The sequence below is a fragment of the Artemia sp. Qi Xiang Cuo genome, chromosome 16 (genome assembly GCF_049724085.1).
Source record: "Artemia sp. Qi Xiang Cuo chromosome 16, ASM4972408v1, whole genome shotgun sequence".
Taxonomy (NCBI): Eukaryota; Metazoa; Arthropoda; class Branchiopoda; order Anostraca; family Artemiidae; genus Artemia; species Artemia sp. Qi Xiang Cuo.
In genome coordinates, this window is record NC_142809.1 from 11,332,944 (window position 1) to 11,346,250 (window position 13,307).

Here is a 13,307-nt window from a genome sequence, read left to right on the forward strand (position 1 = left end):
ATTTAGTTCTAATCGAAGAATATTGATTAATGCTGAATCTTATTGATGATTCATGATTTTGTGGGCATAGACGCTAATTATCAAGGTAAATACAATATGACTACCTAAAAGGAGGGAGAAGGACAGACGGGGCATTTACCCTTCCTTCCATTTGGAAGCCCTTGATTAAAAAAATATGTCTTTTTTCACAAATAATTTTTAACGCTTTAGTTACCCCTCCCGCCTCAAAATTTTTTTAACCTCCTCCTCTGAATTTCTGCACGAATCCAGTATATCTGAAAACTCAAGAAGCATATTTAAAGGTACTATTCTGAGACAAATACTTCTGCCTTAGGGACATATCTGCATGGAGTGAACTGGGGGGGGGGGGGATAATGGAGAGCTTGTGTTTTCTCTTTAAGACTGATCTGATGGACCCTCATCCAAGAAAGTCCCCTTAAAAATGTATTTTTTGTCTAGAGAGGCATGATTCTGTTGTTTTTTTTTCTTTTTTTTCAATGAAAATACCAAATTAGGGCTTATTTCAATGACAATACTCTTGAAAAGTTATTGTCATTGTTATGTTAAAAGCTAAGGGCAACAGACTAGGGATGGACCCCCCCCCCAATTAACGCCACTGGAACTTGCAGACAGCTATAACATCGTAGACAGATGTTAAAAGGCTCAATTCAAAGCTAATGATCATTTCAGCTTGCTTTTTGTAGATTGATAATAGAAAAGGGCATTAAAAAGCCGAATCAAGTGGTGATGTAAATTTTAGGTCTGGGCTATCTTGTTGTCATAAATTTGTACCATATAATTAACGGGTGATTAGGAACAACAAAAATTATAAAACAAACTGGTAGTTTGGATTTCAATCTTAGAAATTTATATATATATATATATATATATATATATATATATATATATATATATATATATATATATATATATATATATATATATATATATATATATATATATATATATATATATATATATATATATATATATATATATATATATATATATATATATATAAATTTTGAAATATTTTTTAGTTACCGGGCATAATTTCTGAAAAGAGAAACGATGGAAGCTAGGAGTAGTAATTTATTTTATCTACAAAATGAATCAAATAGTTCGTGGTAACGAACTGTAAGTAAGGAGCGACCCGGCTCAATGGTAACCGAAACTGTAGAAAACGGAATCTTGATACCAATAGATACATCAAAAGAATCAGATTTTAATGCTGATTTCAAATATATAAGTTTCATCAAGTTTAGCCATACCTATCAAAAGTTACGAAAATTTGGCTGATTTTCGAAAAAAGAGGGAAAGACCCCCTAAAGGATATAAAACTCTAGTTAAAATCACACCATCATATTCAGCGTATCAGAGAACCCTACTGCGGAGGTTTCAAGCTCATATCTACAAAAATGTGGACTTTTGTATTTCTTGCCAGAAGAAAGATCACGGATGCGTGTTTATTTGTTTGTTTGTTTGTTGTTTGTTTGTTGTTTATTTTTTTCCAGGGGTGGTCGTCTCGACCCATTGGTCCTAGAATATCGTGGGAGGGCTTATTCAAACGGAAATTAAAAGTTCTAGTGCCCTTTTTAAGCTATGAAGGGGGCGCCGGATTTCCCAGCATTATTTAAATAAAGATAAGAAATTATATATAAAAAACAAGTCTTTTAACTGAAAGTAAGGAGCAACATCAAAACTTAAAACGACAGAAAACATTACGTATATGATTAGGTTAATCCCCTAGTCAATACCTCGCTCTTTAAGCCAAAGATTATTTAGTACTTTCATAAGAGCTATTTATTCTAATTAACGGCATTTGTGATTAAGGGGTCATTTTTAAAGAATTGGAACAAAATCCGAAAGAGCAAGGTATTGACTAGGGGGCGAACCCTCTAATATACGTATTAAAAATATAAGAATATAGAGGTACGTTACGTAAGTTAATTCGTAAGTTACGTATATTTATTACTAATAAAACGTTCGTAAATAAAATTAAACAGGTTTCGAGAAAGCCATTTAACCAAATAAAAGTAAAATAGATATTCAATTTTTTTTTAAATTATTCAATGTACGGTGAGCCAAAATCAAAACCTGCATTAATTCAAAAACGTTCAAAAATTAAATAAAAAAAACAAGTTTTTTTAACTGAAAGTAAGGAACGACGTTAAAACTTAAAACGAACAGAAATTATTCCGTATATGAAGGGGGCTGTCCCCTCCTCAAAACCTCGCTCTTTACGCTAAAGTTTGACTTTCTCACAACTCTATTTTTTTTAAAAAATGAAAAACTTTAGCGTAAAGAGCGAGGTGTTGAGGAGGGGACAGCCCCTTTCATATATGGAATAATTTCTGTTCGTTTTAAGTTTTAACGTCGTTCCGTACTTTCAGTTAAAAAAAAACTTCTCTTTTTTTATTTAATCGGTAAAAGATACTGAGATAATATTAGTAGTGAATAGTTGGAAATAAAATTGACTCAAGATTTTTAAACCAGTTTATTGCCAATTTAATATTGCACTTCTGTAATGCAAGTGTGGCGTTGAGATACCATGGACAGTGACAATGAAGTCTGATTTTTTTGAAATGGTTAAGTGGAAACTTACACAACCTTATACGTTTTAAAAAAATAAGTAAAATCCTGGAAGTCAATTTTTAATGAAAAATATATCGTTACGCATATACAGTTCAACACTTACCGTGCGCCAAGTCTTGAATCTACGAGGTATATATTCAACACTGTCTATATGCATAACCCTTGAAATTTATTTTCAAGGGTTATTATTTTTATTATTTCTCTCAAATTTTTTCATTCTCTTTGCTTCAGTATGTTTGCGTTTATTTTGTTTGCTTCAGTATGAAATTTTTGTTAATAGTTACGACTTCTTCGTGTACCTTTTTTTGCTAAGGAAGACAGTCGAGGAATTAGACTTATTTATGAAATAATATCTTATTTATAAATATCTTATTTATGAAATAATTTTAATAAATTACAGGAGATTTTCAGTTTGGATAAAATTAAGTCAAAGGTTATTGTGTAGCAGTTGTTTATTTTTTGTTTTTTTTTGTTGATTTTTCTCGCATTGTGTTTATATTTTTGAGATATTGTTGCATTTTTTTTCCTTCCTTGATTTGTGTTGTGTGGAGTTTGTGATTTGTGAAAAAAATACAAATGAATGTGCATTGTCAGTTTAATATACATTTACTGATATTTAGTAATCAAAATCTTAATATTATTTGATTTATTAGTACTGATATTTAGTAATCAAAATGTTAAAATTATTTGATTTATTAAAGTTATAAAAGTAAAAACATTTATATTTTTTTCAGTAAAGTGCAAATTTTTGTTCTAGCCTTGGGAAGGCATATGCGTTTTGAGCCCAACTTATGTTAAGTTCTGCTCGTTTTGAGTTTGACTCGGTTATTTATTGTAATTTCTGTTCGTTTTGGGTTTCATTTATTTATCGATGCTGGTTTGTGGTAGTTTCACGCTTGGTAGATCTTTTGATTTGATTTTTGCTCATTTTCTGTTTAATGGAGTTCTTTACCTCGAACTTGCGAACTTGATACCATTCGCAATCTGTTTACTTTCTTTGATAGTTTGGATACCCTTACGTTATTTTGATTTGGTTAAATTTTAAATAGCAGAAATGGGAGGATTGGCGTGGGAGGATGGGCGTGGGAGGGTGGGAGTGGAAGGGGGATTAGTTGCCCTCAAAACACTTTTGACTATTAAAAAGGGCATCAGCCCTTTCTATTTTCAATCGAATGAGCACTTTTCAAAGTTCATTCCAATCGAATGAGCCCTTTTCGAAGTTCCTACGAAAACGCCTTCTATAAAAACCTTATATGCCCCCAGGGCATAACTTAAAACCCTTGCCCTGGGGATTGTGGGGGAGTGTCCTCCTCAAAACATATTTTCTATCGGGAAATCAACTACGCTGAACAAAATGGCTATCTCAAAATTTTGATTGGGTGTGTTTGGGGTAATTATGGGCGGGGGGGGGGGGCCCAGTTGCCCTCCCATCACTTTCGACTATTAAAAAGGGTACTAGCCCTTTGAATTTCCAATCGAATGAGCCCTTTTGAAGTTTCTACGACAACGCTTTCAATAAAAACTGTATATGCCCCCAGGGCATAACTTACAACCCTTGCACTGAGGGCTCTGAGGGGGTTATTATCCTAAAAGACAAAATTTCCAGAACTTTCAACTACGTTGAACAAAATGGATATCTCAAAATTTTAATTCGATGTGTTTGGGGAAATGGTGGGCGTGAGAGGGGCGTTAGTCGCTATCAAATCACTTTCAACTATTAAAAAAGGCACTTTTCCTTTCAATTTCCAATTGAATGAGCCCTTTTGAAGTTTCTACGACAAAGCTTTCAATAAAAACTTCATATGCCCCAGGGCATAACTTACAACCCTTGCCCTGAGGGCTGTGGGGGGAGGGGTTGTCTTCCTTACAGACTTAATTTCCAAAACTTTCAACTACGTTGAATAAAATGGCTTTCTAAAAATTTTGATTGGATGTGTTTGGGGAAATGATGGGCGTGAGAGGGGGTTAGTTGCCCTCCAGTCTCTTTCGACTATTAAAAAGGGTACTAGTCCTTAAAATTTCCAATCGAATGAGCCCTTTTTCAAGTTTCTACGACAAGATTTCAATAAAAACCATATAAGCCCCCAGGGCATAACTTATAGTCCTTGCCCTGTGGGTTGTGGGGCAGTTTCAATCTTAAAAATTTATTTTCTCCGGAGAACTATACTATACTTAACAAATTGTATACCTCAAAATTTTTATTGGCTTTGGTTGGGGGACTGATGGGTGTGGGGGGGGGCTAGTTGCCATCCAATCAATTTAGACTATTAAAAAGGGCACTAGCCCTTTAAATTTCCAGTCGAATGAGCTTTTATTGAAGTTTCTGCGACAACGCCTTCTTTAAAAACCTTATATACCCCCAGGACATAACTTTAAAACCCTTGCCCTGAGGGATGTAGGGGAGTATCCTCCTAAAAAACATATTTTCTATCTGGAAATCAACTACGCTGAACAAACTGGCTATCTCAAAATTTTGATGGGATGTGTTTGGGGGAATGAATGGCGTGAGGGGGGGGGGGGGGCTAGTTGCCCTCCAATCACTTTCGACTATTAAAAAGGGTACTAGCCCTGTGAATTTCCAATCAAATGAGCCTGTTTTGAGTAGTTTTCAACAAAATCTTCTATAAAATCTCTCTCTGAATCTAGAGCGTAGCTTAAAACACTTGCCCTAATGGTTGTGGGGAGGGACACTCTCAAAAAACATAATTTCCCTCTAGATTACCTCGGCGCGTGACAAATTAGCAATCCCACTGTAGTTATCGAGTGGGTGGGTGGGCAAAATGGGCGTGGGGGGGGGGCTACGTGCCCTCCCATCACCTTCGAATATTAAAAATGGCACTATCCCTTTGAATTTCATATCGAATAAGCCTGTTTTGAATTTCTACGACAACTCCATCTATAAAAACCTTATATGCCCCCAGGCCATAACTTAAAACTCTTGCCCTGAGGGTTGTGGGGGAGTGTCCTCCTCAAAAACATATTTTCTATCTGGAAAACAAATACGCTCAACAAAATGGCTATCTCAAAATTTTGATTGGATGTGTTTGGGGGAATGATGGGCGTGGGTGGGGGGGGGGGCTAGTTGCTCTCCAATCCCTTTTGACTATTAAAAAGGGCATAAGCCCTTTGAATTTCCAATCGAATAAGCCTGGTCTGAAGTTTCTACGACAACGCCTACTATAAAAACCCTATATACCCCCAGGGCATAACTTAAAACCCTTGCCCTGAGGGTTTTGGGGGAGTGTCGTCCTCAAAAACATATTTTCTATCAGGAAATCAACTACGCTGAACAAAATGGCTATCTAAAAATTTTGATTGGATGTATTTGGGAGAATGGTGGGCGTGGGGGGGGGTCTAGATGCCCTCCAATCACTTTCGACTATTAAAAAGGGTACTCACCCTTCGAATTTCCAATCGAATGAGCCTGTTCTGAAGTTTCTACGACAATGCCTTCTATAAAAACCTTATATGCCCCCAGGGCATAAATTAAAACCCTTGCCCTGAGGGTTTTGGGGGAGTTTCCTCCTCAAAACAATATTTTCTATCTGGAAATCAACTACGTTGAACAAAATGGCTATCTCAAAATTTTGATTGGATTTATTTGGAGGAATGATGGGCGTGGGGGGGGGGGGGCTAGTTGCCCTCAAGTCACTTTTGACTATTAAAAATGGTACTAGCCTTTTGAATTTCCAATCGAATGAGCCTGTTTTGAAGTTTCTACGACAACGCCTTCTATATAGATTTCAATAAAAACCTCATATGCCCCCAGGTCATAACTTATAATCCTTGCCCTGAGGGTTGGGGGGGGAGTGTCCTCCTCAAAAATATGTTTTCTATCTGGAAATCAACTACGCTGAACAAAATAGCTATATCAAAATTTTTATTGGATTTGTTTGGGGGAATGATGGGTGTGTGTGGGGGGGGGCTAGTTGCCCTCCAATCACTTTCGACTATTAAAAACGGCACTAGCCCTTTGAATTTCCAGTCGAATGATCTTTTATTGAAGTTTCTACGACAACTCCATCTATAAAAACCTTATTTGCCCCCAGGCCATAACTTAAAACCCTTGCCCTGAGGGTTGTGAGGGAGTGTCCTCCTCAAAAACATATTTTCCATCTGGAAAACAACTACGCTGAATTTCTACGTTTTGAATTTCTACGACAACTCCATTTATAAAAACCTTATATGCCCCCAGGCCATAACTTAAAACCCTTGCCCTGAGGGTTGTGAGGGAGTGTCCTCCTCAAAAACATATTTTCCATCTGGAAAACAACTACGCTGAACAAAATGGCTACCTCAAATTTTGACTGGATGTGTTTGGTGGAATGATGGGCGTGGGGGGGGGCAAGGTGCCCCCAAATCCCATTCGACTACTTAAAAGGGCACGAGCCCTTTGAATTTCCAATCAAATGAGCCTGTTTTGAAGTTTCTACGACAACACCTTCTATAAAAACCTTATATGCCCCCAGGGCATAACTTAAAAGTTTCTACGGCAACTTTATGAAGTTTCTGTTTTGAAGTTTCTACGGCAACGCCATCTATAAAAACCTTATATGCCCCAGGGTATAACTTAAAACCGTTGCCTTGAGGGTTGTTGGGGATTGTCCTCCTCAAAAAAATATTTTCTATATGGAAATTAACTACGCTGAACAAACTGGCTATCTCAAAATTTTGATTAGATTTGTTTGGGGGAATGATGGGTGTTTGGGGGGGGGGATAGTTTCCCTTTAATCACTTTTGACTATTAAAAAGGGCACTAGCCCTTCGAATTTCCACTCGAGTGAGCCTGTTTTGAAGTTTTTATGACAACGCCGTTTATAAAAAACCTTATCTGCCCCCAGGACATAACTTAAACCCCTTGCCCTCATGGTTGTGGGGGAGTATCCTCCCCAAAAACGTATGTTCTATCGGGAAAGAAACTATGCGGAAGAAAATAGCTATATCATCAGTTTGAGGCGATGTATTGAGGGGAATGATGGGCGGGGGGGGGGCTAGTTACCCTCCAATCACTTTCGACTATTGAAAAGGGTACTAGCCCTTTGAATTTCCAATCGAATGAGCCTGTTTTGAAGTTTCTACGGCAACGCCTTCTATAAAAACCTTTTATGCCCCAGGGCATAACTTAAAAGCCTTGCCTTGAGGGTTTGTGGGGAGTGTCCTCCTCAAAAAAGTATTTTCTATCTGGAAATTAACTACGCTGAACAAACTGGCTATCTCAAAATTTTGATTGGATGTGTTTGGGGTAATGATGGGCGTGGGGGGGGGGGGGAGGGGCTAGCTGCCCTCCAATCACTTTCGACTATTAAAAAGGGTACTAGCCCTTTGAATTTCCAATCGAATGAGTCTGTTTTGAAGTTTCTACGACAACGCCTTCTATAAAAAACCTTATATGCCCCCAGGGCATAACTTAAAACCCTTGACCTGAGGGTTGTGGGGGAGTTTCCTCCTCAAAAACATATTTTCTATCTTGAAACAAACTACACTGAACCAAATGGCAATCTCAAAACTTTTATTGGGTTTGTTTGGGGGAATGATGGGCTTAGGGGGGGGGGGCTAGGTACCCTCCAATCACTTTCGACTATTAAAAAGGGTACTAGCCCTTTGAATTTCCAATCGAATGAGCCTGTTTTGAAGTTTCTACGACAACGCCTTCTTTAATAAAACCTTATATGCCCCCAGGGCATAACTTAAAACCCTTGCCCTGAGGGGTGTGGGGGAGTGTCCTCCTCAAAAAAAGATTTTCTATCTGTAAATTAACTACGCTGAACAAAATGGCTATCTCAAAATTTTGTTTGGATGTGTTTGGGGTAATGATGGGCGTGGAGGGGGGGGACTAGTTGCCCTCCAATCACTTTTGAATATTCAAAAGGGTACTAGCCCTTTGAGTTTCCAATCGAATGAACCTCTTTTGAAGTTTATACGACAACACCTTCTATAAAAAAACTTATATGCCCCCAGGGCATAACTTAAAACCCTTGCCCTGAGCGTTGTGGGGGAGTATCCTCCTCAAAAATATATTTTCTATGTGGAAATCAACTACGCTGAACAAAATGGATATCTCAAAATTTTGATTGGATGTGTTTGGGGGAATGATGGGCGTGGGGGGGGGGGGCTAGTTACCCTCCAATCACTTTCGACTATTAAAAGGGTTCTAGCCCTTTGAATTTCCAATCGAATGAGCCTGTTTTGAAGTTTCTACGACAACGCCTTCTATAAAAAACATTATATACCCACAGGGCATAAATTAAAACCCTTGCGCTGAGGGTTGAGGGGGAGTGTCCTCCTCAAAAACATATTTTCTATGTAGAAGTCAACTACGCTGAACAAAATGGGTATCTCAAAATTTTGATTGGATGTGTTTGGGGGAATGATGGGCGTGGGGAGGGGGTAGATACCCTCCAATCACTTTCGACTATTAAAAAGGGCACTAGCCACTCCAATTTCCAATCGAATGAACCGTTTTCGAAGTTTCTACGACAACTCCTTCGATATATATATATATATATATATATATATATATATATATATATATATATATATATATATATATATATTTCCATAATCTATATATGATATTGATCCGGCCTGAAAAATCAACTTTTTAGCGTATCGAGAAGAAACCGTGAAAATGCAGATTCAAAACTGCTGATCTGAATCAAAGGATAAGAATGCCCTTTTTGGCTTTTGAAGAGTAGTAGTAGTTCAATGTTTCTGGTTGAAGATCTGTTATGTATTTGCCTTATTAACTTTTGGAAAAAAATTCTCTCAGAAGTTACACTGGCAGCAGGATTTTCCTGGATTTTCATCGGTTAAGTGGGTCGTTTTTTTTCGTTACTGTATGCTCCCTATTAAAAACCTTCAAGGTTACGATAGACTGAGCTGCTATCAAAATATCCTCTTAATGATCTTCAACTTATGAATTCAGCTGTTGTCCCGGACGTGCTTTTTATTGACAATGAGCAATTCATCATGAAAGCCCACCAACAAGCTTAAGGTTCAGGTTTCCTACTAAAGACTATTGAGGCCTCATTAGATCCAGCTGCTGTTGAAGGATCACCTTCATCGACAACGATAAATTTATTGTATGAATCCTATAAACTCGCTTAAAGTGATTCTTAGAACTGCAAACTCCTTTAAACGATCTGCATGGTCACGATGTGGCTAGTGGCAAAACATACTCTTCGTTGAAACAAGCACTGTGTTTTTTGATCATCATAAACTTGCTCGTGCTTAAAGGTTTGATGCGTTGTGTAGGAACTCTGAAGTCAATTGTATATACGGGACTAGTTTTTGCTGATAAAGAGAATCTCTGGATATTTTGTCATTGAGTGAGAAAAAACTGTCAGGGGAAATGTAGATTTCCTTGAAGCACAAGTTAAGTTGTCTAACAATGGTGACGACGCAATGATGTGTATGGACTGAATACCTATGGTGTATTTTCACCAGCGAAGCCTGTGAGTGGTCCTCAGTAAACTTCAGTCTTACACCAAAATATGTAAATCGGAATTTAAGTTAAGGGTACATCTTTCAAGATGGAAGACAGCCCCGTTGTGACCATAAGCGTCGTTTACGGTCAATGCGTAGGGGGTGGAATTTGCCGAGAAGTTTAGGCACTTGTTTGGCTATTTAACATCACGAGGAGTTCATTAAGTGGTCTTATCGTGTTTTAACTTCTACAGACACAAGTCAAGTTTTCTTATTAGTTTTTGGTTAAAGCTGGCGTTATTGCGTACTTGACAATGATCCTCTTGACGTTACCAGGACTTTATTAGGGAACTTCCTGGGAGGGTGTAAAAAAGGAGGCTTTGAATAGATTGAGATGGAGGAGGAACGTGCATAGCTGTCTTAGCCTCAGGTGGTTTAGTGCTGGGGTGAGTAGTTAGTAGTAGTAGTAGATTTGCTTTTCCTGACAGTGAGTCAGTCGTGATGGTGGTTCTCTTGATATTATCAGGAACTTATTAAATTAAACGTTAATGATGTACTAGTCTTGACAATGATTCTTGACAATGATGTACTAGTCATGACAATGAATTAAAGAAGGAGGCTTTGAATAGATAGAGATGGAGGAAAAACGTGCGTAGCTCTCTTGGCCTCAGGTGGTTTAGTGCTGGGGTGAGTAGTTAGTAGTAGTAGTAGATGTGCTTTTCTTGACAGTGATTCAGTCGTGATTGTGGTCCTCTTGATATTATCAGGAACTTATTAAATTAAAAGTTATTGATGTACTAGTCTTGACAATGATTCTGTTCTTGAATGTGATCCGTTATTAGGAATTTATTAAATAAACGTTGTCAATGTAAAATTCTTGACAATGATTCTCTCGTGATCGTAATCCTCGTAACATTATCAAGAATTTCCTAAACTATAGTTTATCAATGTAATACTCTCGACAACGATTTGGTTGTGACTTTGATCCTCTTGACTTTATCGGGAATTCATTAAATTAAACGTTATTGACGTAGTATTCTTTAAAGTCGTCCTGACGTGATGATGATCCTTCTGATGTGATCGGGAATTCATTAAATTAAACGTTATTGGCGTAGTATTCTTTAAAGTCGTCCTGACGTGATGATGATCCTTCTGATGTGATCGGGGATTCATTAAATTAAACGTTATTGACGTAGTATTCTTTAAAGTCGTCCTGACGTGATGATGATCCTTCTGATGTGATCGGGGATTCATTAAATTAAACGTTATTGTCGTAGTATTCTTTAAAGTCGTCCTGACGTGATGATGATCCTTCTGATGTGATCGGGGATTCATTAAATTAAACGTTATTGACGTAGTATTCTTTAAAGTCGTCCTGACGTGATGATGATCCTTCTGATGTGATCTGGGATTCATTAAATTAAACGTTATTGACGTGGTATTCTTTAAAGTCGTCCTGACGTGATGATGATCCTTCTGATGTGATCGGGGATTCATTAAATTAAACGTTATTGGCGTAGTATTCTTTAAAGTCGTCCTGACGTGATGATGATCCTTCTGATGTGATCGGGGATTCATTAAATTAAACGTTATTGGCGTAGTATTCTTTAAAGTCGTCCTGACGTGATGATGATCCTTCTGATGTGATCAGGGATTAATTACATTAGGTTTAATTGACATAATACTCTTGACAATTATCTTGTTGTGGTTGTGATCCTCTTGACGTGACGAGCCTCTTAACAATATCTGTGTCTGCCCTGGGGTTTTCATGTTTCAGTCTACAACTGCAATTTCTTTATCTTTCGATTGCTGAGGTTTGGCTTTGTCCATGTACTGAATTATTTTTTTAAATTTTGCATTGATTTGCATTGATTGATCTAGATTACAAATACGTTGAACATTGGCTGGATATCATTGAGCAAAGAAAACAATTTCTTTTTCAATGCAAGTTCATCTTTAAGACACAACAAGTTAAAAAAGTTATAAATCAAGCTTGCGTTTTATTATTTGATAAACCGTTCATTATAACGAACAGTTGAGGACTGTAACTCACATAAAAATTAGGTGCATCTTGTAACAGCAGAATGAGATTGACCAGTAATTTAGTTTAGTGACCAAATGTTATTGCAGTCAAAAGATCATAATCCCAAAAGAAAGGCAAAATAAACAAACAGCAAGCAGAGAAAAACATAACACACAAATAGATTAGCTATTGTTGGGAGTCTGATTTAATTAAGGCCAAATTGGTCCCGAAAGATGTAACATAAAGGCACATAATAACACAATTAGCTTATTATCTGACATAATAAGGATTCAGTGACACAGAGAACCACGAGAAGCTAGGTGAGTCTGACTACACGTTGACTAGGGGTTGTTCGCTACTTCTTTTTGTGGTAGTATTTGTTCTTTTTAAGTCGGACTTCATTATTTATTGTAAGTTCTGCTGGTTTTGGGTTCATTTATTTACTTATAGTGATTTATGTTCGTTTTACGCTTGAATTACGATTTGAATTTATTTCTCCGCGTCTTAGGTTTAATTTCCTTTGTTGCACCTAGAAGGTCGTGGATACACCTTTTTGACAACCTTAGATGCACATAGTGCTTGGTTCAACATGCCCTAAAAGTTTTAACTTAATACCCTTGGCCGTTTCTGAGATATTATAGATACGCCATTTTGACCATCTGGATGCAAATATTGTCTTTTGATTTAATTCAACATGATTTAGTTCCTCAATATGCCCTGAAAGTTTAAATTTAATACCCTTAACCATTCCTGAGATATTGCAGATACGCCCATTTTACAAACTGCATGCACGTAGTCGCTTTTGATTTGTTTTAACATACCCCTTAACACGACCTCAATGTTTTACCCTAACACTCTTAATATTTCTGAAGACTAAGGAAAAAAACGCCCCCTCCTCTCCTCTCATAATAAAAAAACCTATATTTAAACAATAGACAATTTGCATAATATACAACTCTTGTCCCAACAGATGTACTTTTCATCCCCGAAGGCACAGTTATTGGGTCCTTGAACTCTTTTGAACAAAATTACTATCTCATAATGTCTACTGGATGTCTTTTTGTGGCAGCTAAAAGGAGTCTGGAAGGGGGCTGGTTGATCTGCAATAACTTTTGACCCTTAAAAGTGGCGCTAGAACTTGGATGTCCTATCGAGCGAGCCCCTCCGAAGTTTCTACGACAATTCCTTTCTTACGAATTAGCCTGAGGAGTAAAAAAGATAATACACTTAAGCTTTATTATATAATTTAGGCAACGCTGCTGCC

At 37.3% G+C, this 13,307-nt stretch overlaps 1 protein-coding gene across 1 annotated transcript in view; it reads left to right on the forward strand.

Moving 5' to 3' along the window:
• The window catches only part of Vps52 (vacuolar protein sorting 52), a 143,389-nt gene that overhangs the window by 43,118 nt on the left and 86,964 nt on the right, over positions 1-13,307 (forward strand). The window lies entirely within an intron of this gene.